The sequence below is a fragment of the Monopterus albus genome, unplaced genomic scaffold (assembly GCF_001952655.1).
Source record: "Monopterus albus unplaced genomic scaffold, M_albus_1.0 scaffold1.1, whole genome shotgun sequence".
Classification (NCBI taxonomy): Eukaryota; Metazoa; Chordata; class Actinopteri; order Synbranchiformes; family Synbranchidae; genus Monopterus; species Monopterus albus.
In genome coordinates, this window is record NW_018127881.1 from 730286 (window position 1) to 755622 (window position 25337).

Sequence of the window (25337 nt, forward strand, 5' to 3'; positions counted from 1 at the left end):
TTTTTCCATTTTGTTTTCCAAACTAAATCTACACATACTTTTAGATTGAAGTGTAATTTCAGTTGACCATTTTTTGCAAGAGAAACCCAACGGCGTGCTAGTGGGAGCCAGTGTTCCTGATTGGCTGAACCAGAGCTAATTCTTAAAAAAAAACACATTGTTGTACTGATAATCTAACAAAGCTGCCTGCTTCTAAAATCTGTTCAGCTGGTAGGGGATTTAGTGAGGTACAGACGAGAAAAGCTGGATGTCCAAAATCATTAATAGCTTCCACATTTCCCTTTTTTTTTTTTGTTTCTTCCTTTATCTCCTCTCCCTCATACTCTCTTCCTATACTTACAGTGCACTACTTCCTATATAGCCATATATTTGGCTTTTATTCCCCCATTTCCAGGGGAAATGAATGCCTGGTTGAGGTGAGGTGTAAGGATTAAGCTATGGCAGAGGATTAATCACTCTTACATGTCTGTGAGCTGGACAATTCCAGCTAGTTTATAAAAAGACTGGAACATGCATATGAATAGATAGAATGTGACTGAATATACTGTAATTCATTCTCAACTGAATACAATATTCTTCCCAGCAAGATTGGGCAGTGTTTTTTAGATTTACTTTTTTGAATTCTTTACTTTTTGTTACAATGAGTTGGTACATTGTTTTCAATAAAAGCAGGAATTTCATCATTTCTTTGTTAAATTAACACTGAAATAGGGTGTCAGGGAAGTATATTAAATCCTCTGACAAGACTATATTCTATGTAAAAGATATTATGGCTTTGAGGCTCTTGGAAAGCCCTAATGCAGCTTATGAATAATCATCAATCTTTTCATTTAAAGGTGATCTGGTAAAAGGTACTATGTATCTGTATAAATCATGTAAAACAGTTATGTTCTGTTAGGTGAAGGCAAAATGAATGGTAGATGGACTTAGAGAATTTCAGCACACTCAAAGCACTTCTATGCTACTGAACCATACAAACACTCATACAACAGGAAACTGCCACCAGGAACAACATAGGGTTCCGTATCTTGCTCACAGGCACTTCAACACACGGAGAAGCAAGGAATCAAACCACCAACCCTCCATTTAGGAGACAACCTGTTCTACCTCTGGAGCTACAACCACCCCTAACTGGCCTCCATTCACACTATGATTAATAGTCAGTGTTGCAATTGTTATACTGTTTATCTGGAGACAAGGTTCACTGAGCAAATCTGAGGAGGAGTAAATTCTAAGAAGTCAGTTCATTATAGGAAAGCTAAATGTCATGCCCAGACAATATAACTCACTAAAATAAAAGCAAATACTAACTAGTTTTGTGTGAAAGCCATCAAAACATTATGCGGAGAGCTTTACCTTCATCCTTCTTTCACCTTAAGAAAGACCTTCAGTTGTTAACCGGTTTTCAATCCCTGCAAGTCATCTGCGATAATATCTTGCATCTTCTGTGTCAGATTTACAACCAAATGTGAACCCTTACCTCCTGTATCTGGGAGAGAAAAGGAAACAAAATCTTCTACAGCTGGACTTGCTTAAGGTTCACAAAGATGTGGGACCTCTCATCTGAGAAGCTCCATGACTTTTGAATCAATGGTGGAGCGTCCCTGTTAACTTTGGTGGAGTTGTTAACACCTTGACGACCACTGAAGTCACATGTGGGTTGTTATCTTTTTATTGTACCTTATCATACACATAAAACACCTTCCTGAGATTTGTTCCAACCTTGAGTCATAATCCTAACAACCCATAAGAGGGCCAAGTCAGTCATCAACCCATATGTGACTTCAATGACATTTGCCAGAGAACACCAGAATTGGCAGGTTCGCCACTGACGCCCTGTTCTCCTCACAGATGAGAACAGGTTCACATTGAGCACATGTGACAGGTGTGAAAGAGTCTGGAGATGCCGTGGTGAACGTTATGCTGCCTGTCATAGAACATGACCGGTTGGGTGGTGGGTCAGTGATGGTCTGTGGAGGAATATCCTTGGAGGGCTGCACAGATCCCCATGCCCTAGCCAACGGTACTCTGGCTGCTGTGAGGTACCAAGATGAAATTCTCAGAGTGATTGTCAGACCTTACACTAATGCAGTGAACTCTGGGTTTCTCCTGGTGCAGGACAGTGCCCGGCCTCACGTGGGCAGAGTGTGTAGGGAGTTCCAGGATGACAAAGGCATTGATGCCACTGACTGGGTCTCAAGTTCCCCTGACCTAAATCCACTTGAGCACCAATGAGACATTATGCAACACTGCATTGTTATGTCATTTTGTTCTGAGCAAATACACTGCATTGTTATGTCATTTTGGTCTGAGCAAATTATGCAGTAAAGTTTCTATCAGTAAAGGTTTTCAACTTGAATAATATGTTAATGAAGATCCGATGTGTGATTTAAGTGCTCCCTTAATTTTTTTTAGCAGTGTATTCAGTGTAGTCTGTGTACTGGTCAAAACTTTCTACCATCTATCAGCCATCCACATGGTCAAGCATGTCTGGAAGCTTAAATCAAAATTTAAATCAAAGTTTTTCTTAACCAGTTCACTGGACTAGAAAGACAGAGGGGGGCTGTATGCTGTATAAGCTGCAAAGCCCCTTTAGGCAAATTTGTGATTTGTGATATGTGGATATATAATCAAATTTTACTTGACTTTACTTGACAAATTATATAATATGTACAGTGTCACATTATGGAAGAATGGATTTACCCATTGGCTCTCATGAAATAAAAGGTCATTTTTCCCCATGAATGATACAGATATCTAGCAGTGTAGAAAATATAAAAGACACTACCTCGTGATTCTAGATGACTGGGGTAAGGAAAGGGGATGAGGAGTTCCAATGCCCTGATGTTCAGCATGTACTGTATGGGATATAGCATAGTGACAATAATACAGATATTGTGATGCTTAGACTTAGTGTAATCCCAAAATGATGTACTGATGTACAGTACTTATTGTTAAAATAAAATTAGTACAGGGTAAAATATACAGTCAAATGTATAATACAAAAATGAGCAAATGCTATGGTAGACCCACCCCCCTTTAAAAAATGAATTTGGATCTGGTGAGCAGCATCCTCGATACAGAGCATGAGACACAGACAATTAAACGAGCATTACTGTAGCCCTTAGGCCAATCAGTGTAATTTAGAAAATGCCAGAAATGAATAATGCCATACATTATTCCCTGTAGGTGCCTTAAAATTTGATTACTGACATGTCAGTTTTGTGTGTGACAGATTAATGGGCGGATAAGCTGATCTGCACTCCCTCCCCCAGTTTTAGTGTGAGGTTCAACCAGGTTCTACCACTACATAAGTAAAGCAGTGTGCCTTGGTAATGCATTTTAATTAAGAACCTCTAATGAGAAATGTACAGATGTGAAAGACAAATGGCAAAATTACAGCCTCACAGAAACACTGTGTACTACAAAATAGTCACACATTTTCATTACTTAGATGACTGATACAGTAGGTAACACCATAGCCTCTTTTAAACACAGATTCTCCTATTTACACTGAACTAAAAAAAAAGGAATAATGTGTTCCCTTTACACAAATACAGGCATATTGGTATTAAAATCATGATGTTTAATGTGACTTCCAGCGTGGCGTATAACCATGCATATAACAAACATTCCAGTAACGTTGTTGCTTTCCTTAATCCTCATCCTGCTGTCAGCTTGGTACCTTTTTTAAAGAACCACATAGCAAAAAATTGAAGTAATAATCCAGCCTTGAACAGGCAGTGTAAAAGGGGCTTAGGCTACTCTGTCAGTGTTTGTCTGTGAAGCCATGTTTTGAATCCTCTCTCTTTTCTTTTATCTGCCAATCTGCCAAAAAGGAAATGAACACATCCATAAATAGTATCTGAACTGAATTTCGTCACTTGTGGTTTTAAACAACAGCTCTGATGCTAGAGACCCGGCATGTTGTTCAGGACATTTAAATTCAAAGGAAACATCTCAGCAAAGAAAACAAATATTACAAAGTCAGCACAAACACATGGTGCAAGGAAGAACCAAAGTGATGGAGTAGAATACCAAATATGTAAAATAATGTAGCTACAGTACCTTTGATAGGAGAAGTTAATATAAAAACAGAAAGCTTTTTTTCCCCAAGCATAGCAGGACCTAGCCAGGTACAGTCACAGTGCAAAATCTAATATCACAGGGAGAAAGACAAAAAGCAACAAATAATATACTAAGCAAAAGGTTGCCCATAGCATGAGGATGGGCAGTTTCCATGACGTACCAGTTTCCAGCCATTCCCCATTAGCTCACACATCTTCTCTGTACCATTTTAAAATAAACTTTGTACCAGTGCACAGTTTACATGAGTCATGTCCTACTTAAGGGTGATTTGTTCAAGTCATGCTCAAGTACATCTTATGTAGCACTGTTGACATCTTGAGTGTACTGTGATTGGCAATTTGACCACTTCAATTCAGACATGTAGCCAGGTAGACTAGGTCCAGACAGGAAAAACTGTCGGTAACACTCTGCTGGATGTGTGACTCTGGGCCTATTCAGACACGATGCTGAGATGTGAAACAACAGGCAAATTGCTGGTTAGGAGTGCATGTCTGAAAGGGGGCTAGTGATGGAAATTATTCTTCAGGTGGAAAAGTCATGTTTAATGTAACCACACAAGCTATGCAAAGAATATTTTCATTCCAAACCCTTGTAAAGGCCCAAAGTGCTGCAATGCTAATGAAATACAGGACAGTGCATGAGAAACCCTTTAAAGACACTTAGTATATCATCACTAGTTACAGCTGGTCAACTTCACTAATTAACAATAAAGCAGTGAGAATAGGGAGGACGGCATGCAGTAAAAAGCAAGGAGGGAGGTGATCTCCAGCAGGAAGAAACCTTGTTTAACTGGATTCTGCTCTGACCTCTGGCAACATTCACAACACACACACACACATTCCACACATGCATACAGTAAAGTCCTGCTGGGTAAGCACTCTATGGGAGCATTAATTCCGTAGCCACTTCTGCAACTTTACTACACAGAACTTCATTTTAATGTGGCCGGGAAGTGTGTGATTACACGTAATGCAAGTGCATTCAATATCTGACATACCACTTTCATTATTTTCAATGAACTATTTGTGTTCAGTTATATTTAATAAAATGATTTATCACATACCACAGAATGTCAGAAGTGAATTCAAAAACTCATTCCATCAAGCTCCTTTAAAAATAATTCATTTCTCTGAACATTATTTTGCAGGATGCTGTAGCAGCTTGTATAACTATTCAAGAAGCATGCTCTTCTATATTCTATCCCACTGTTTTATGCACTTCAGCAACTGAAGACTTTTGTTACAGTTAGTTCACTGTGGTATATTTCAGCTGACCTTTAAGTTTGTCTAGGTGTCTCTCTCTCTCTCTCTTTAAATGTCTTTTGTTAACATTAAAACTATACTTATGTTTCCCAGAGCACCTTGGATAGGTAAAAAGAAAGTGTCCTGCACAGTGTGTGAATAAGATAAAGTTTATATATGCCAAGAATTGTTGTGCATGTAGTGCTGAGACTGACATTTATGCAAACATTGCAACAAGGCTGACTGCATGGTTCTCCTCACCTTTGCTAGTTTGTGAGTTCTTGATGCTATCGCAAATGTTTGACTGACAGTTATTCAAACCCACCGTGTCTGAAGAGCAGTTTTGAAGCTGAGTTCTGGCCTTTGCCATACTGGTATTGCATCACTCTACCTGCTATGCCTAATCCAAAATGAGCAAAGAGGCAGAGCATGAGTTCACTAGGCCGCCAGCGGCTAGCTACCTGTGGTGGGACGGTCCCGTTTGTCACTCAAAGCAGTCATGCCCTTAATTATATGTAATCTTTAGCCTCAATATAATTTAAATGGACAAGTTATATCAAAGCTCAAACCAATATAGTTGTCAAAGAAGGGGAAATTAGCTAGACCAAAGACATTTTTGTACCAAGCTGTAAACATGTTTATTTCTGATGTTAAGTTGGGCATTTTAACTTAGGAGTCTATCGGGATTGACTACCTTTTGGAGCCAGCCTCAAGTGGCTGTTCGAGGAACTGCAGGCTTTGGCACTGCCACATTTGCTTCATTTTCTCAGCCTCGGAGGTTGTCACTTGGCCAAATCACAACAAAAATTGTCTCAAGCCACTTTACATACTAAGGTCTAGACAATATGGTACTATAGAAAAAAACAACAACAAATCCCCTTGAGTGAGGAAGTTATATATTTTGTACAGTGGGAACAGAAATGTGTCTAGTTTTGTTTTTTGAGATATTTATATTGTACATATTAATGACAATTTTCTGCCATCACAAGATGTTCTGATACATGATACAATTACACAAGACATTCTGCTGCATTATCATGTAGGTCCAGAGATTATTAGCAGGTCTTCAAACATTGCAAATACATTCCATTTGCTATAGGTAATGTCCTCCTGGATACCTGAATATGAGGATGTTAAAGTATGTGCAGTATGTATCTCTCTCTCTTCCCATTTGTACTGTTCTTGTGCTTGACACATTCCACTGGTGAAAGATTTCCTGCCCTCAAAAAAGTTCTTGTTGCTATGCAACTGATCTGCCTGGCACTGAGAATAATGCTAGCTCACATAGACTACACAGAGTACAACTCTGTGCGCGCATGCACACACACACACACCGAGCAGCTCTTAGCCTACATCCTGTGCTTGTTAAAAAAGATTGGGCTATTAAGCTAGCATGAAAAAAAAACATCTTAAATCTGTATTGTTTTTGACTAAATAAGCTTTTTGCTTCACAGCTATTTAATTCTGCCCAGCTAAGTGCTCCAACATTTAGAGAGCAGAGCAAAATTTATGACATATAAATTCTAACTGGCACATTATAACATTCCTCTGACTGGGTCTTGCTCTCTGTTTCAAAAGGCAAGATGATGAATTAAAAAAAAATTAAAGTGCTTTTATGATGGATAGAAACAAAGACTATAAACATGCCTGCGAGTATAAGCATGCTTTAATTTGCTTTACAATATTGAATATAAAACAGACTTTGCTGTAATTACTTTAATCCTTGTTATATTGTTATACAGTAAATGATTAATATATAGTTGCTAAACACAAAGTAACTGCTGGGATTAAAAGTCACTTTACAAATTTACAGTAAGTTCTAATGATGAACTAGAATGTTGATGTTTTTTGACAAAATGTGTTAGAAATATTTGCTTTTGACAGTGTTCAAACTCAAGGTGGAGAAAGTTAGAATGAAACAGTACATTTAATCAATAACATGTTTGACTATGCTAATCCTTTTATCTAAACTCCTTACAGCACCACAATGAAGCTTTAATGCTTTCATGTATATCACAATTCTAAATAAAACCATGCTAATCACTGTCCCTTGTGGTTATGATACAGTCATGGAGGGAGAATAGAGATATACAGAACGGGAAAGAGAGAGGGAGGGAGAGCAATAGAACAACAAACAACAGCAATAGAAAGGAACAAAGGAAAGACAGGACCTTCAAGGAAGTAATCAGACAATAACTCCAATCCTTTTAAGCAATCAAATTTATCACTCTATCCTTCAGCATTTTTTTTATTTATTTTTTTACAATGGAAGTCTTCAGGATGAGATGTGAATGCTTACTCCTGGCTAAAGATGGCTGAAGAGGACTGTTTCTGATATACCAACTTAATATGCTCCCTTTTCAGTGCCAGATGGCAATTTAAAAAAAAAAGTCCTTGTAACATCCGTTGCCTTCTGCTAGTTTGATACTACTATTACTTTATGAGGCAATACTAGCTGTAAAACCTTTCCAGTGGACATGTTGTGCTGTGTTTGTGAGCAACATAAGGAAGTGTCAGTAAAACATAAGGAAGTGTCAGTAACTGTGGAAAAACGTGGCTTCTAACTCTTGTCAAGGGAGGAGAATAGAGCCAGGTTAGGGGGCCAGCAAGCGTGTGATGAAGAGTGATGGAGGAAAGAGAGGAGACAACACTGGTTTCGAACAGTGCACTTCAGAGCACAAACAGTTTGTGCCTGCATGTTAACCAGAGCTGCGTGGTTGAGTTGCATTATGCCCAGGACACACACAACACACACACACACACAGTGCTTCAGGCACTCTACGTCTCTTATTATCTGAGAACACACACACATACACAGTGAAAACAACTTGCTCACCCACTAGCTTAATACTGCAGAGCTTTAGCCCATTTCTCTCACGGTCACACCAAGGGTATCCACCCCCTTGAAACAGTACAGCACAGCTTGTCACAGTAGAGGAGAGGAGAGGACAGGACAGGACAGGAGAGGAAGCGATCCATTTGATGGTGATGATCACATGCAGAATGGATGGAAACAGGAAAGGAATAGAATGACAGCTATAAAAAGACAGAATGGAGAAATGGCTGGTGTATCAAAAATGTTGGATACCATGTAAAGGCAAATAGGTAAACAACAAAAAATCAGAAATACCATGAAAATTAAAGGTAGATGAAAAAGAAAAGGTGGGAAAGGAAGGTGGCAAAGGGCAAAGGGCAGGACGTTGCTGCGTAATGAAGATGAGATGCTAATGTGCCTGCTAGTGATGCACTGCAGCAAACTGAGAGAAGGAGGAGAAAGAAAAGAAGAAGGAAGAGGAGGTGGCAGAGGGAGATTAGAGGAAGAGGGCATTAAAAGAAAAGAAGACAAGGGGGGGAGAAAGATGAGGAAGAGATAAGCAGGAGAACAAGAGGGCTGATGAAAGTGAGGATGAGGAAAGGTGTTGATGCAGCAAGATGATGCTTGAATAAACTGATGCTGATGTCTCTGATGAACCTATAATGATGCTATTAGGGCTGGATATCAATTACAAGAGTCTAGCCAAAGCAACTTTTTTCACACAATGCTGAATTACAGATTCTTGCATTATCTTCTGGATAAATATAAAACGGCTCCACTGGGGTCACATTCACATATTTATTTGCTACATAATTTCCATAATTAATGTTACCCCCCCAATACACACACACACACACACACAGTTGTTCATAGTGAATGCACAAAGTATGACTCAAATGGTGTTCATCCAAGCCACATCATTGCAGGTTGTCAGCATGATTCCAGCTAGTAAACTGTTTACTGCTGCTTACTGAATAATTATACAAAAATGTTCAGTCTTCAAAAGAAAAAGCTTGACACAGAGCTTTCAACATGAGCACTGCTTTGATGTTACATTTTAACTACTTAACAAATCAGCTTACATGTGGTGACTCTCTAAAGACTGACAAAACTGAAAAAATAACAGCGCAATTTCAAGGAACTAAGAAAAAAGCAGAAGATCAAAGGGGAGATGAAAAACATAACCATTACCATGAAGCAAAACACCTCCAAACAAACTATGTGCCAGCTACATTTGAACACAGAGAGACAAAAAACAGCATCAGGTTTTTAACTTGAAACATGAACAATCCCAGTGGTAACAACATGTTACCAGTACCGTCCCTGGATTCACAAGTACTTGTTAACTCCCAAAAGTGTTCAAGTCTAACATAATGAAAACCGCATTATCAAAATATAAATCATTTTGATGGTCTCACTCCATGACACATTTTCCATTACTTCGTAAAACCAGAACAACATTTCGTACCCCAGTGAGCAGCTCTCTCAGAATATCAAAGAGCATACATGTCAGCCTCGAAAAATCAAGGCTCTGTTTATGTTTGGCATCACAAATAAGTGCAGTCCAGAAGATATGCAGTGTATTTGGCATATAGGATGAAGGGCGCAAGTCTGGCCGAAAGCAGGCCAGCCTTTTCATTCACAACTTTTTGTGTGGCTTAACAAGCACCACCGCTGTAGTATGGACCTTTCACATGAAACACGAATGAATAAGATGTGAGCATCAGGTTTTCTTTAGATGTTAAACACTAGTCTTACACAGGCTGAGTTAATTCATTTTTTGTGAAAAATAAGAGTTGCCTTGGGACTGCCTTGCAGTACTGACATCCCTACTGACTGGTACAAAGTTTAACAGAGTAGCCATTAATATGTTTTGCAATATCAATAGTTCATAAAAGTCATAATCAAGAGTTGTTATTCCAGTAAGATGGTTTACAATAACCTGTACCACTATATCAATCTTATCCACACTTGTCACCATTTTGTGGATATTTTCCTGTCCTAGTTAATATTTACTATATCCTTGAACATGACATCTTCATTCCCAATTTTGTCTGCAAAGCTGTGGTTGAACGACTTAATCAACTACACTATAAATAAATCTGACTTGCCATTTAAACACAAAGCCAGATGTAGGTGTCAGTCAGGACATCTGGAACCACACTAGTACTGCAGCAACGTTCTAGGGCACTACCACAAACTGACAGTGTGACAGTAGACTCTCCATTAAAATATTCAAATTTCTAATCTAAAAACAAAGGAACAATGAGAGTAAGAGAGGAAAAAAGTTTTTCTTTCATGGAAACTGGATTGCCAGCGAGTAGGTGTGTGTGGAAGTTGTAGCCCATCCACCAGAGTTTCAAAAATGGTGCATGAAGAAACTGGGTAAGCATCCAGTATTACCTCTGCAGCAGAACTGGGTGACACATAACTCTCTCTTATTATCTCTTTCTCAGGAGCACATAACCATCAAATGCATACAGGTATTAATGGTGCACACACTGCTAAGCACAGTAAGACGCACATGGCCCTAGCGTGCACAGCACAGTTGAACAAAGAGCCAGATTAGGTAGAATATATGATCAGTATGTACTGGCATAGTCATGACTATTCAAATCACTTCTGTTTCATTACTTCAAAAACAGAGTGGCCTAGTAAACTGATGTTAGAAAAATAACAGTCCACCTGTAAAACTTCTCAAATAAGGAAACTCATATCCTTGGGGCACAATCAGTACTATCAACACACTATCAAGAGAGTATACAGTACCATAAATGTGCCACAATAGCATATTGAGTAAACACAGAATGTGTTACTTTACACAATCAGGTTTAATCTTGTGCATGTCATCAAACCCTATTATACATGAATTAATAAATGAACAGAATTAACCAAGCTAACAAATGTGAAGTAGCTCACTTCTCATGATTCATTTGTGTTAATGTCACCTTAAAATGTATTTTGGAGAAGCAGAATTTCCTTCAGGGGTCTGGCCCAATTCATACACACTCAATATCCGAACAATGTGAGGCCCCAATTAACTGCAGAGCACATTTGGGAATACAGACCTGGAGTATATCTGAAAGGCCCTTTCTTTTGTCTGCACAGTAGGGTTTTACTGTAGCACTGGTGCTGCCACAGATAGAGCATTAGAATGCCTTCTCAACTGTCACCTTGCCAAAACACTGTACGCCACACTGTCACTGTAGGGTACAATCTGTTGCATTATTCCTTGAAGATATTAGACTATAAAGGCTGCTTTTAATATTGTTTTTTTGTGAGGCAGGAATGTCCCTTTAAAATGTCAGGTTATATTGTTAATTATTAATGTACATTTCCTTATGTATGTATCCTTATGCACATCAGAGTTAACAGCCTCAAGATTAAAAGGTTTGAGGCAATGGGTGTTGTAATATAATGATAACTGTGGCTTATTTGAATACAGTGAATCCCTGCAATTTAGAAGAAATGAACTTGAGGCTGTTGTTAAAGAAACGTGTTACTCTGTGTTCAAACGAAGCAAAAAAAAAAGCTACTTGAATTGTTTATCTTGAATCATCTATTCAAAATATACTTTAAAGCATCTGTGGATGCAGTACACACACACACACACACACACAGCATACAGAAAGTTTCATAAAAGCAGGACGTAAAAATTCATGAAAACTGGTGGCAATGAGCAACAATCTACACAACTATCCAGACTGAGTGAAAAAAACAAAACAAAACAATTTAGTGCCATAATATATGCTATGTAGAATTTAAATAAGTGCTGTCACCTGAAAAGGATTTATGTCAGCAGTCTCCCATGTCCAAGTCAGGAAAAATAAAGACAATATAGATTGAGATAGGTGGATTGTTTGAACGGGTGACCTTAAGCCGTTAGTCCTTATTAAGTAACACTTTGGACCTCAGGCTATTGTTGAAGACGAGAGTAAAGTGGTCCCCTGAGCACGTTTTATACTGTATGTGGTACTGATATACACCTCAGACTAAAAATGTTGGAAAGTTGGAAAAAAAAAATACATAAAAGAAAAAAGTATTGTAGATATTATAATTGAAATCTCTGGTTCCAGCTTCTCAAATATTTATCTATTTTATGACAGTAAACAAAAACCTATCTTTGGATTTTGGACTGTTGAACTGTTTATTTTACTATTTTCTTTACAAATAAAACAATAACAACAACAATAATAATAATAAATTTTCATCATCAGTTGTTTGGTAAAACGCTAGCAGATATGACAAGTTAACTGGTAGTGGCACCTAGTACCTATTTCACTCTGCTAGTACATTTAAGTAAATTCTGAAAATAGTGACAATTAATAGTAATAAATCCTTTATTAGAAGCTTTAACAAATGTAGCCAATGGCATAGTTTTAGAATTTCATTTAAAAGTTGGATCCACACAAAGCTACTACTGAAAGCAACTTCACAATGAATGCACAAATACTATGTGGAGACTTGTAGATACTACTGTAGCTGCTGTGTAAATGTACCAAAAACAAAACAAAAAAACTCACATTAGGACTACATAATTATTAGTTTTGGTTAGTTTAGATGGGCGATATTGATTTAGATCATTAAAAAGTGAAAGACAATGATTTACTTTGATGAAGAGAGAGTTACATTCCAGAGCACAAAATAGTGTTTACACAAATCTCTGAGGGATTTCCTTTTGTTTAGCTCAGATTCTCACAGAACAGTCAATAGTCCTTCATTTTCATGGTTAAGTCCTTTAAGCTTTTCCGCAGCAATGATTGTCAACTGACTTAATCAAAAAATATCCAGGAATTGATATCCAGAATAAATATTGTGGATGCAGTGTCCACAAATGTATTATGGATATCTGCAAATATGTATTAATTAATTCAAATAATAATTATAAATTAAAACAATGACTAGTTACAACAGAATTGTTTGGACTGGATTTCTTGTCTTCGATTGAGCATGATGCTAATGGAATTCCCTTTATGTGCACAATAAACATTTCCCATGCTTTTCATCCTCCTTCCCTTCTCCTCCCTATCCTTCTCTCACTCATACTGTTCTCCAATTCTTGTTTACATATCTTCTTCTTTATGTTTCTAGCTGCCATCAGTACAAGAAGCTAATTACCTAAGATCAATGACTGAACTGAGTAACCCCTCAAGTAGGCTCGGATAGCTGGCTATTTAAGGAAAGGTTTACTAGTTAGGCATTGTAGAGATATATTGCTTAGAACAGACCCAATTTCTTGGTCCAATCAGAAACAAAGAAAGCTGACAGAAAACAGCATACTGTATGTGCTCCTGCATTTGTGTGGAGCAGAAGATTGCTCCTCACTATGGTGCACTGAGTGCATGGGTTTGTTGATTGTATCTCTCTCCAGGCACTTTAATGGTCATAGTACACTTGTCTCTGGACCCAGCATTAGCATGGTCAAGTTATTTCCTCTCAGGGGCTATTTCCACTGACCTAACAAGATTTTTCCATTCACTCCTTCAAACTTGTGTAAGAAAAGAGCAAGCTGTGTTTTTCCATTATTTCCTATAGACTCCCTATATACACTATTTGTATTGTAGTTAACATACAGTGTACAGCCATGTTACGCACTAATCAGACATCAGAAATCCCCTACTTGCTTTTGTTTGTTTGGTGCAATGGGCATAACGTTATAAAATCCTACACATGTTATTTTGGACTAAACCACAAGACAGAGGTCTCAATAACATATCAACATCAATTTTGTACAATGACTGAGAAAGGAAAGGTAAATAAAAACTACTTCTGAGTTAGGGTAAATGAAAATAAAGAAACAAGTTTAAGGGCAGGGGAGTGCTCCATCAAGCAGCTTTTGTCACTGCAGTAAAGGATGAGGGGATGACTTACTGAGGGTAACTCTACACACATGCACAAACAAATACACACACTCACACACCACTGCAGGTAATTGGTGTCATGAAAACTAGGCTGTCAGTCAACACTGCACCTCACCCCATCATCTCCCTGCCTTCCAGCCCCATCCCTCGGGTGTATCTGGTGCTGCACATTTTAGCTCCCCTGGTCCTTATGCTGCACAATTATGTTGTTAGCCAGTGATGTCATGGAGCTGAATAAGAGAGGATGGAGGAATCCTAAAAAAAATAGACTTGCCTGCGTACTGGTAGAGAATCAAAGTAATCATCCTAGTAAAGACTTAAAAAGATAACCTTGATGCTTACTAGTTTTTGTTATTTACTTAAAGTTATCTAAGCTAAAACAAACCCAGTTGCAACAGTTGCAATTAATTACATTTTGATTAAAGGTAATTCCTGTTGCTGGTCAGGAGCACTCTGCAGTATGCAGTATACAGTGGATAAAACTGCAGTAATCCAATGGATTACAAAGCCTTTAAACAGACAATATAGCCACATGATGTCTCCTTTAAGGCCATAGTACAGAGCAGCAGGTTGCAGAGAACATTGTTCAGTCAGTGAATGAAGCCCTGCCAATCATATTGCAACTGCATATATAGGGACAACTTGGGGCTGGTAGTATATGTATTGTGTGTCATGTTTAAAACCCTGAATACTGACAAGGCATAAATAAAAAGGCACATGTTTTGGTAATGTAAATCATCTAAAACAGTCCACTGGCCATAGATTCAGCTCACTGCCATTAGCCCGTGTATTCATGCTATCACCATGCAACTCACTGCTAAATCCAGTGTGCACTTAGACATATGCATGTGTGACTCTGTGTGAGCGTGTATGTTCGTGCCTCTCTCAGGAGACTTTCCAGTCCCTTCATAGGGGTTGGCACTGGTCTTGTATCTCCAGATGTTCCCACCATTCTGTCTCACTCTTGCTGTCTTTTTTTAATGTCTGGCTACTCTCTGAATTTCCATTTTTGAGGATGAGAAACTAACTTTTTTAACTTTCCATGTCTTTGTCTCTTCTTCCTCAGTCAAGTGCAAACATATCTGTAGCTCAAATCCTACCCACTCCATTTGCTCTGTAACTGTTAAGCAAAATAAATACACTCCCAGCAGACAAATATGTACCTAACTGTAGCACTGAAAAGATGGTGTGTTGGGGGAAGGGGGAGCTGTCAAGAATAGGGATTATAAAGGCAGGGGGACTAAAATTAAACACACCATAATCATTTTTTTTACACCACAGTCTCAATTGCATATGCTGGTAATGCATTGTACTGCAAACAAAGGCTTCTAGGGGCAAACCTGATGTGTTTGTACAAACACAATACTTAATCTTAACTTCCACACATTCCAGTCCATTGTAGCTCAATATACACTTCCACACAGTCACTTATAATTCAGCCTCCTTCTTTTCATAGCTTCTCTCAAATTCAGTAGGAATCCCATTGTTTAAAAAAGGATTTACTTACAGTAAAACAGCAGAGAGAGGAAAATGAGGTGGCGGTGCTAAGTACAGTTTCCCCGATATCCCTTTTGGTGCTGATGGTAGTTGTAGTAGCGGGGTGGCCTGCCCAAGACTAAATATAACCAAGAGAACTTGTAGCAAGAGCAGACAGCAGGCCAAACAGGGCTTTTTCACATCGAACGGCCAGTGTATTTGCCATAAGTGAACTCATTCTGAACAGCCAGAAAGCTGCACACCATAAAAAAGTACAAGAATAAGGAGCTTCACACTAGGGCTCTGTCCGTAGAGCAAATAAAGAAAGGGAGGGAGGGAAACACGGTGGGAAAGATGGAGCAAGAGAGAGAGGGAGCTGGTGTTGGTGTATATATAGGACCTGCTAACATGACGTCTTGTAATGAGAGCACACACATGCACACACGTAGCCAACTCCTTCAGACAAGCTTTGGGGTGGGGGGGGGAGAAAACATTTTTGGTGAACTGACAGTCACCAATTTTCCACTCAAAGGGTTTCCTCTTTGTCTGAACAACATGAGTGTACACTTGGTCTGTATGCTTGGTTATTATCAGCTCTTAACTTTCCTAAGAAGTAATCTATTTATAATAACAGTATGGTAAGATAACTGCCCAAAAATGAACTGTCTGTCATGTCACCTACAGGTTTCCAAGTGCTTAGAGTTTCATTTTATCACTGACTGCATTGTACCTATTTTTCTAAAAAAATCCATTATTTTCGAACCATCAGTCAGATACTCTGTGTAACCAACATGGTATAACATACAGTATATGCTTATTAGGCTTATGTAGTAAGGCTAATAACACTGTAGTATGTGAAACAACGTGTTAACGACACATCGGTAGTGGTAGCAAAGCCTATAAAGCTGGGCTTTCTGTACTGGGCCTTTATAACCAGTCAAGTTTGTTGTGTCCTTGCTTTTTTAGGCCTTAAATAAGTAAGAAAGTAAACAAAAAATGTGGCCAGGGTATTAGGATATCTCATGTATTAACTTATACTAAACTCATGTATTCAGTTACATTTGAGTGGGGAAAGTTCATGTTTAGTAGTTTGACAAAACTAAAAATATTTTTAACTTAACATTCACTACACACCTTTTTTAGAGTGCTTTCAACCACATGTCATCATGTAGTGCAAAGCCACCTTCATGATAACTGATCAAACTACACACAGGTAACTAATTACAGGTAAAGTTAACATAAAGTGTTATAGTAAGGTGTTGGGCCACCAGTGCAGTTTGGCACTGAGTCTGCAAGTCTCTGAACTCTACTGGAGGGATGAACACCATTCGTCCAAAAGATATTCACTCACTTGGTGCTTCTCCCATAGATGTTCAACTGGGTGGAGATCTGGTGACTGCAAAGGCCAGAGCATATGATTCATGGTCAGACTTATCAAAACAGAAAAGGATGACTCAATGGAGTGAGCTCTCATGCCATATGGATAGGCATACTTATCCTGGTAGAGACCACTCATTTATTCAGGTTATTTATTAAATGTGTTATTCTGCTGTACATCCTCTGTACATAGTCAAAAGCTTGTTGACAGACACTTTGGGGATTTGCCTAATATTGTGTTTGAAATACCTGAATGCATTTTTCTCTTAATGTAAAATTGGCATTTAAACATCCTTCAATTAAAAGTCAAAGTCAAATTCAAGTTTGTTTCTCTGTTTTTCATTCTCTCTTTCTCTCTCCAGCTCTGAAAATAATTAATCATTATCAGTGGAAGGGAAAGGATTTGGGCTTGTAAACAATTAGCTGTGGGGGAGCCACAAGGAAAATTCAGATCTTTTTAGACAATTCCCCCAAACAATTGTGTGCACAAGGATGCAAGAGCGTCATGTTCTTTTATTTATGCACTGAGACTTTTTTCAACCCATACACACACATACAAACTGTGCCAAAACAGAAAAGGATGACACATGAGGCAGAATGGAGGTCTTCCCATGCCCTGATGACCTTTCTGTTGGACTTGGACATCTCCCACCGGCTGGGCTGTAAATAGACAGTACCCCCAAAACCTTCTCTCTCTTTTTCACCCTCTCTCTCTCACACACACACACACACACACAGATACAGTCACAAACACATGTGCATGGACACATAAAACTATTCTTAGATGCCACTGCTGCCCTGCAACCATTTACTCTAACTACCTCCCCCCACAGTGAGATGGGGCACACCGGGATCAATCTTTAAACAGAGACAAAACCACTACAACAACCAACTAGAGGCAGATCAAACTGGCAAAGTTGTTTTAAAGCACAACTGAAGGAAGATCGGTGGGTCCTGGCCTGCTTAGTTTGATAAAGAATAGTATCCGAAAATTTCACCACATGCAGCACAGCTTCCAGCCTCTCTGGCAAGACAGATAGATGGAGATAGACAAATAGACAGATAGATATAGTTTTTTTTTATTTAGACAATAATCAAACATTTTCAACATTTTCCTTGAGCCTTACTGCTTAGAGCTGCATGATGTGTAAAATGTTTACTTTATGGAAACTGAGTTATTGCAACATACATATTATTTTAAGTAAAAAGTAATAGATGTGACAAACTGTGACATAAATAGCTATGTGGATCCATCACAATATAAGGAATTATTATTTCTCAGATGTGTTAGCTGACTATCTTCGAGCCAATCTAGAGATTGCATATACTGGAGAGTATATGCAATCTCTGATCTGAGCTCTGTTTGTGTTTGTGGAGCAGATATCTCTGCCTACGAAGTATGAAACCATGTACGCCAACTGTGTGTGGTTTCTACTTTACTGAATCCGTTGCTGCCAGTGAGCTAACACTACCTAGCAGCTGTCTGCAGATTACAGGCTGATGTGTTGTCAACACAAAAAGTACAGACGAATCACTGAGGAGACTTTCACTTTCAGCCCTGTCTGTGGTCTGTGCTCAAAGTGAAAATTAAAGTTGATGTGTGTTTTTACTTCAAGCATCTGAGGACCTTGCCAACCTGGAACAAAGTCTTGGCACAAAAAAAGGAGAGAAACACAGATGTGCAGGGTTTGAGTGCTAGTGAATCAAGATACCAATCTCAATTTGGGCAGAGGATTCCATCCAAAGGAAACTTGATGACTGCTATCGTAACTGGGCTGTTTACAACGAAATAGTCAGGAAATTGGGAGAAAATGGCTACAACCATAGCTGGCAACAATGCCAGCATAAAATCAAACATCTGAAACTATACCATAAAGCCAAAGACAGAAATAGCAAGTCTGGAAGGGACAGGATAACATGCCCATTTTACAATGAGTTGGACGAAGTATTGCATCAGTGTCCATAGTTTTGCCCTTTGTGAGGAGATGTGTTGGATTCTGCTGACAGTGACATCTTCAGCTGTACTGACACAACCGCTGATGTGACTGGCGAGAGTATGGACAATACATGTGAAGAAAATAATGATGGTATGTTGCAAATATAACATTTTTAACAAAATTGCAGTTGCACAGTATTAGAGTATGTATTGTAATTCTGAGAATTTGACTATTTTAAGCAAAGATTTTTCCATTGTTGGTATGAAATTAAAGCTAACATTAGATGCTACTGGGTCTGAGGTAGCGGTTTCAGCTTCACGCACATCTGACCAGAGAAAGAGAAGGGCAGAACTAGATGCACAACTAGAAGAGAGAAATCTAGATTCAAAGCCACATTGGAAGGGTTCACTAACAGTAAAGATGATGAATTGATGCTGAGGATGCAAGAAGCCCAGCACATTCACAGGGAGAAGCTGTTTGGTATGATGATGCAAACCATTGCTTCCCTATCATCTGACAAAATCCTCCTGGTCATGCAGCTCTTTACCCCTGGTACCCACCAGTACACAGCCCACAATCTGGTCCTGCATTCCACACTCCTGACATGACCACAGAACGGCAACTTACTACTGACCTCCCACACTGCAGCACATCCGTGTCACCCCGTCTGTTCAGCTCATCACCTGTGTCACCTCTTCAGTGCCAGACCTACCACACATCATAGAAATAACTCACTTCAGCAGTGCTTTTGATTGATTTTTCTAAGTCAGCATATTTCTTTACTTCATGCATTGCAGACAGTAAGATTTGTGTTCATCACAGCTGTTGCTCTTTCCTTAGCCTGTGCTCTTTCCTGGCATTGTGGTACTGATGTAAGAGTTGTGTAAAAACTCTCATATGATAATATACTTTGACAGTGTTGTAACAGATAAAGCAATATATTGTGGGATTATTAGTTTCTTTATAGCATATAGTCATATACCTATTTTGCCAGAACATTACAAGGTTATTAGTTGATGGTTAACTTCACAGACTGCTGTGTCATCTGCAAACTTCAGAAGTTTAACAGAGGGTTCCCCTGAGGTGCAGTTTTTGGTGTAGAGGGAAAACCACATCCCTTGGGGGAGGTGCCTGTACTGAAAGTCCAGGTGCTTGATGTGATTTTTTTCCCAGCCTCACAAACAGCACAAATAAACGCTCTTGGGTTATACAATGCAAATCTTCCTGCTGGGTTTCCTTTAAAAACTATAAACTGTTTTCCTTCAATATTTTGTGTAGTACTACATTAATTCTAAGTGCACAGGGTGACATTATGGCCTCTGACACAGACATGCACTGCTAGAGAGAGACAGAGATAGAAGGTCGGTCCTAGAGGTGCATCTTTCTATTGAAGTATATGGAGCTTATCAAACCCATCTCTGTGTGAATGGCCACCTTGCCACTCTTGGCACTGAATGGTTGGCTGCTACCCAGCATAGGTAATAAGCTTTCTCAGAACAGAGGGGTGTACTTTGAGGCTGGCTAAGTGAGTTAGCTGACTGTCTTAGGCCGAGTACAACCCAGAACCCCCAAATCTGGAATGTGGACTGAAAGAAAAAACACGTAAATTTCAAGTCAGCACATGTTTGGCAGCAAACTTTGTAGTATACAGGCAAACTTACTAAAATAAGATTAAGAATATTCCTACACTCACATTATGTTTATATACAAATTAACAAGTTTTTCAGAGTACTGGTTTGTTAGAAATGCAAATAAAACATAAGTAAACTCAAAGCAAACAAATACTGCAGTAAACCCTGAAATCACTGACAATGCTAGGTTAATCATTCTACCCAGAAAAATACTGAGCAAGGGCCCATTTCACAACAAGTGGCTATTCTCTCAGCTATTGGAATGTCAGGTGCATTACTTTCTGCAGACTCCAGCAATCAAACAGCCAAAAGATCATCTCATTGCAATGAGCACAAATTGTGCCGGGCACAGCAGTTGCTGACAATAGCGAGTGCCTCGGAGATGTCAACTTTCAGTTTCTTCAATAAACACCTCTTTCTCCCCTTCACCTATCCAAAGGCACATTCTATTGCCATGCTGCATGGCTTAGTCAGTACTTAAAGTGCCTCTCTTCTCTGTTGAAGTGGCAGTTTTCTGGGGATTTTTTTATCAACCAGCTCAAAAGAGGATATACAGGGTCACAGAGAAGCATAAGGGACATGAGCAACTACAATTTCCTTTGTATTCTATACAGAAAAACAAAGTTTTTTTTTACAGGTATAGCCTGCACATATTAGGGTCTTTGTATTTTTTGGGGGAGGCGACAGTGCAGTGGGTAGAGCAGTCGTCTCCCAACCGGAAGGTTGAAGGTTTGAATCTCGGTCCCTGCAGTCCACATGTTGAAGTGTCCTTGGGTAAGGCACTGCACCCCCCCGTAGCCCCCGATGGTTTCGAGCCATCGGTTGAGTTGGCGCCGCAGATGGCTGCCTCGGTTCTGGACCGGAAACAAATTCCTTGTGTGTAACATACTTGGCCAATAAAGGTGATTTATCCTGATTATTATTTAAATAAACTTAGGGTTATTTCCACACTCACTTTGTTAACCATTCCATTTTGATACAAATTAGTTTTGGCTTCAGCATTATATCAGTTCAACAATGAAATAAATCCTGAAAAAAAAAAAAAACACAAATTGCCTGATAAATGTGAACACCGATGTGTGTATCTGTAAGCAAAATAATGCATAGCTAAAAGATTAAATAGTAGGCTAAAAGAGTTTTAATGCTTCACTGGTGAAAAAAGGTTGCCAGTTCAAACAAGGTAGAGTTCATTAATGAAAAATCGATCAACAGAATGACAACTACTTACTGGGACCTGCCTGCATGATAGAAAAACAAATGTTGACAGATTACTGATATTTACAGCAGGGGGATTTGGGTTGTGTGGCATTTATTACTGACCAAGAGAGATGATCCAATACAGCTTGCAATATAAGTAACTGAGTAACTCCCTTTGTGGTTGTAATAGTCCTTCACATTTTTGTTAGGAGGAGTAACTAGGACATGGTATCCATCCACTGATCCACAGCAATGAGAGAAACCCAATCTTTCTTCTTAGCCATCCACAATTTCCTGCAGTTTTCCCCCTTAAGCAAATTTATGAATTGGCTTTTTAATGTCTGTATAGCAACACATACTTCCCAACACAGAAATATACAGTTGCTTTACCTATGCCAAATAACAGGGCCATGAAGTCGGTGCTGGTTGCTAGGTACCAAAATGGCAACAGCAACCATCTTCTTCAACTCTGTGGTTTGGCATAAATGCGTTTGCCCTTTGTCTAAAAGGGATCAAAGTTCTCTGCAGAGGATATCAAAAGTGTCATGTCACATGCAAAAATGTAAGAGCCTCTGGTCATCTGTGAGTGTTCAAACACTATTGTGTTCCACCAATGCTGAGATTGAGGTCTAACCCAAATCTCTCTTCAGGGTCTTGTGGCTATTACAGCAGCAGCAAAATCCACTACTTTACTAACATTTTTCCTCCTTTGTATTATCTTACATTCTTTTGCATGTCGCAAATAACACTGTCCTGTCAAACTCAGCAGCTGCAATAGCCTGTACATGTAGACAGATTCTGACAGACCACTTTTGCTAGCCCGTGCAATACAAATCTGGCAAAAGACCGATGCAGTAACTGCACACTTGGCCTTTTGACCGTCTAGCCGAAGTGACGCAGCAGTAACAAAATCTGAACATGAGTGGTCTGTGGACACCTTGGAGATGTATATAGACAGGTGTGAATGGTGATGCGTCTCTGCTTGTGTTCAGATCATCAAAATGCATTTTAAAAACAAATGTAAACAGGGTGTTTAAGTCATATAGACACTAAGATTTATAGCCATATGATCAAATCCCTGCAGCCAAAAAGCATTAAAAAATGTGTAGTTCATTAGTTTATCAGGACAGAACATCAGTGAAACTAAGGCAGAAGTAAATTAACTGCATATTGCCTACAGGAGATCAAGAGGCAGTGATGAAAATGATTTGTCTGCTATAAGTTGGGGCAAAGATGTTACAGTTAACTGCTCACAGTGGTGCCCATCATTGTGTATTTGTTTACTGGTAGTCCTGTTGCCTTTAAAGTAAGCTTTAGTAAAAGTGAATAAGCATCTTATAACCACCAATCCAAACTATCAGACACAAGACTGACAATTACGGAGATCACTTAGTATATGAAAAGGCTGTGAAGTGTTCAGAACCTTTAATCTCAAACAAATGCACTGCAGTGCAACATTTTCTGTTGTAAACTCACAGGAAGATATGACACCTCATTGACAGCTGATGCACCTGAGTGGATAAGAGTTTTACTATATAGCATGCAAAAGAACTAATCTATGGTTTGTGTTTTATTGCTGTATTTTTGCATTCTAGTCAATTGTATTTTAAATTAAATGTCTATAACAATGACTATAATGACACAGTTTGAGGGTTTTGAAATCCACATTTTACCAGTATAGCAACTGTAGTCCTTTAACCTCTGTACATACAGACACTCTGGTCTTCTGGCAAATAAGACAAGTTGAGCTGGACTGAGCTCAGGTTACCGTTAATAATGCAGTTTCCTGGTTAGTTGATTATGTTTTGGATCAACTGAGAAAAGAAAGAGATACTTACATATTTTAAAACTGTTTGCCAAATCAGAAATATCTTTGCATTTTGCTTAGACTTCTTTTATACTGTTATGTGATAACTATGTGACAAATGTGAAAACACATACGCAGTAGCAATAAGTAGCCACCAGTTACAAGATAACAGCTAATGCATGCATTAATAAAACACAATGTTTAAAGAAGTAACAGAACAGTAGCAGTGCATCAAGTGCTGTTATGATGGCTACATTGTGTGTACTTCAAAACAACTAGTTCTGGCTGGAGAATAAGTGACAAACAGCTCAACACAAGGACAAATTTAGTGCCACAACAACTCCTGAATGGCATTGTTGTACATTATTGTGAATGTTAAAGCACACCCACAGAGTACAGTGTTGTTCCAGTCTGGTCTACTGCAGATATTTCTGCCACAGATCAAGGTTCTCCACACCTCCAGATTCATCAAATGACCTTTAATATGGCAACTTAGGCATAACACTGACCCAGAACCATTTTATAGAGGTCTTTATTATCAACATGTACTGTATCTGTCAATGCCACATAAAATCCGATCAGAGTTCATACTGGAAGCATAAATGACCTCCATGTTCGGAAACCAATAAGAACATGATAAACTGTTAATAAAATATTAACCTTGTGTGGAGAGGAATGACTTCTATCAAACAGACAGGATAACAGACAGTAAATCCTCCAACCTTGCACTCAACACATCTGGTGCATCTGGTGGTCAAATGGTTAAGGAGCATGCCACATAAACACAGCGTCCAGGGTTGTTGCACATCATACCCCTATCTCTGCCCTTACTTCCTGTCTCTCAATAGACAACTGTCAGTAAAGGCAAACACATTTTAGAAAAAAAAAAACAAATCGAAACATATAATGCCAATATAAACTCTGTGACTGACTGGAAACCTGTCCACGGTCTGCAGGATACACGGTATAAATAATGGGTGAATAGATACCAGTACAGCAGTGTGGACATTTTAATACAGTCCGGTCCAGAAGTTTAAACTACTCAAACAAATTCTTCATAGAAAAAAATCAGTCAGTAGTCTGATGAGGGTCTGAAGCCTCTTGGCGTCATCCATGTAATATTATAGGCCTTATATCATTATAACACTGAACTTAAGTGACTTTTTTTATGCTGTTATTGGAACTTTTAACCAAGAACACCAATACCTGCAGAGTGAAATTTTTAAAAAACATTTTACTTTTGTTTCACTTAGCAAAACTGCAATAAATAATAAGATTTAAAATGTAGATGCTAGAGAGCTACAACATAAACATGCCATGTGTTGTTTTGGGGGACTACCAAAATGACTGATGATGTTACTTTTCTCGGGATGATAGTTTGAGCTTGAATGCCACTACATTACATTACGAACATAGTATAACAACTTAACAAATTTAAACATAACACTGCCGTTTGGTTTGAAACAGGAACCTTCTTGCTGTGAAGCGACAGCACTAACCATTGTGCCACCACAGAGAATACCTGATTTATTCTAAAAACAAAAACTGACATACAGAACAGAAGCTAATCATGATAATTCCAGTAGTTCCTATACAGTTGGGTAGGCCATTGAGGCCTCTCTGTAGTCTCACTTGAGTTCCATCAATTGCCACCTTTCTGGCTGTTTATCATACTCTAAAACACTGACTAAAATTTTTTAGTTTGCAGATGCTTTTTTTGACCGATTCAAGTCAATACTGGGGTCGAACATTCAGCAATTAACTATCCCTTTCACAAATATGACATGCACTCCCACCATGCAACTTAAAAAAAAAAAAAAATCACTCTTTTCTAAAGCCACACATACAGTACATGTACATGCACAGTGAATGCTGTTTCAGGGGGAGTGTAGAACAGCAAGTCAGC